The 2,500-nt window shown below is 35.0% G+C and overlaps 1 protein-coding gene across 1 annotated transcript in view; it reads left to right on the top strand.

Annotated features, from left to right (window-relative positions):
* The window catches only part of LOC125030658 (runt-related transcription factor 1-like), a 173,865-nt gene that overhangs the window by 767 nt on the left and 170,598 nt on the right, over positions 1-2,500 (top strand).

Genomic DNA, 2,500 nt, shown 5'->3' with positions numbered 1-2,500 from the left:
ATATATATATATATATATATATATATATATATATATATATATATATAGTGTGTGCGTGTGTGTGTGTGTGTGTGTGTGTGTGTGTGTGTGTGTGTGTGTGTGTGTGTGTGTGTGTGTGTGTGTGTGTGTGTGTGTGTGAACACACGAGATCTATGTCTGTGCCTGTGTGTAAATCTATAGCTAGGGAGGGATAGCAAAGATGATACATATTTACTATACATTCGAAGTGTTTGATAGTCAACCATATGCCAGTATTTAGTTCTGAAACAATGCTTTCTAATCGTGAATCCTAATTAGTGTATCTCTCATTCCTATTGAGATAATGTGTTTAATATTGTAAAACTTATGCATTCAAAAGAAATATATTTTAACGTAACTTCTAAGCGATTGTTTTTTCTTTTTTTTGCGAAAATGTTAATTGTGTCTGAATTGGTTGTGGTATTTATTTGATTGATATTTCTGTGAAATGGTTTTCATTTACTGGCGTGAATTAACAATCAGTTATAGTATACACCTGACACTGTGGAATGGATGCCTGGTATAGAAAAGACAATAAATGTAGGCGGGTGAAAGAAAAGGCACAGTTTCGGTAGTGTGGCTTGGAGACAAAGCATCAAACTGCACTGTGGAAGGCTGGCATGGCAGCACTGCAGGAAGCATGCCCAGAACAAACAGTGATAAACCAGATGCCCGACAGGCTCGGGAAGCACGCGAGAGAGCGGTACAAAAAGGTGCTATCACACAGCGCGTACCTTTATCGCAGACAATCGGTGGTCGCGCTTGGACAATGGGTGACGAGTCGCGGCCCGTCCTCACACATTCATTGATAACGCGCTATCATTATCTGCCATGTGGGTGGAGTGGCGGCGAACACCTCGCGCGCACATCTGAAAATTTAGATTATCCCGAGGTGGTTATTATTATTGATTGTTTTAGTGGTTATTATTTATTTGATTATTTCACGATTGCCGATCCCGTGTCGAAATTTCAGTCGCTCCTATGCCATGGAGATCCTCATGTTACTTGGGATATCGCAACTAAACGCATTTTTACTTGCTTGCTAAGTGCTTGGGATGATTAAAGCCTGCAATCATTGCAATATCGCTCTCCTTTTTCTCTAACTGATTGCCTTCACCCATCCACCTGCGAAGCTTTTACGCAAGGCTTCGGAAGAAAATTATAGATTGGCCGATTGTCATCTTATTTTTGCTTTAATCATAGGACCTATTCTGATTCTAATCTGTTCTGATATATCCTCACGGTGATTCAGGGCAGCTGTGAGATAAGCTCCATCGCTGACATTGTTTCCTTATCAGTTGGACCAAAAATATGGATGATGCAATACGTTAAAGAGAAGGGAGACTAACGTGTTCTGTGATTTATTATATATGTAGGGGATGGTAGGAAACACAAACTTTTGAAATTCTTATTATATTGTTGATAATGATGATAATAGTGATAATAATACTGCTGATAATAATGATAATAATAAAAATAATGATAATGATAATAATTATAATAATAATAATAATAATAATAATGATAAAATAATAATGATTAAAAATTTTAATGATCATGATTTTATCAATAGTGTTATCGTTATTATTATTATCATTACTATTCTCATTCTCACAATTATCATTTTTTTGTATTATATTTAGTATTATCATTATTATCATTATTGTTGTTGTTGTTGTTGTTATGATGATCATCATCATCAATGTTGTGTTATTTGTTTCGTATTTTTGTATTATTGATATCCGTAATATATATATATATATATATATATATATATATATATATATATATATGACTGCCGCGATGGTCCAGTGGTTAGATTCTAACTCCGACCCTCGTGGTCCCGAGTTCAATTCCCCGTCGCGGCGGTCATAAAGATGCCTGCGCTCTACCTGCTTGCTCGAGCCCGAGAAAACGACATTTCGCCTTGAAAAGTCTAATGCAGGTGTCGTAGGGGAAGTCGCCGCCGTGACACAAGTGTTAGCGCGCCGAACCGCGGTTGATTAGGAAGGGCATCCAATCAGGCAATGGGGGCACTGCCATATAACCTCTCAGTAGTGAATCCTATGTCCTGCAGTGGAATGAACGGCTGTTAATATTTAATATATATGTATATATGATATGTATATATATTATATCTTTTTTTTTTATGAAATTTTTTTTTTTCTTTATCTTTAAGATTTTGGCTCATGATACCATTATCTTAAAGGAGGCAGTTATGGCGAAAACGAAAACCAGTAATTATAATTGTGATAATAAATTTAATTTTCACAATTATTGTTATAGTTATTATTGTTTTCATCATAATTATTACTGTTTGTTTTATTATTACCGAAGTTGTTATTAATGTCACCGTTGCTTCTGTTTTTGGTGTATCCGCTGCAGCTGTTATTTCTATTATTATTGTTATCATCATCATCACCTTCATTGTTATTATTGTTATTTTAATTATTATATATTTATTTATTTCCGTTATACTATT

Source organism: Penaeus chinensis, chromosome 11, assembly GCF_019202785.1.
Source record: "Penaeus chinensis breed Huanghai No. 1 chromosome 11, ASM1920278v2, whole genome shotgun sequence".
Taxonomy (NCBI): Eukaryota; Metazoa; Arthropoda; class Malacostraca; order Decapoda; family Penaeidae; genus Penaeus; species Penaeus chinensis.
The sequence above is the reverse complement of the archived record's forward strand: the minus strand, read 5'-3'. Positions and strand labels throughout refer to the sequence as shown.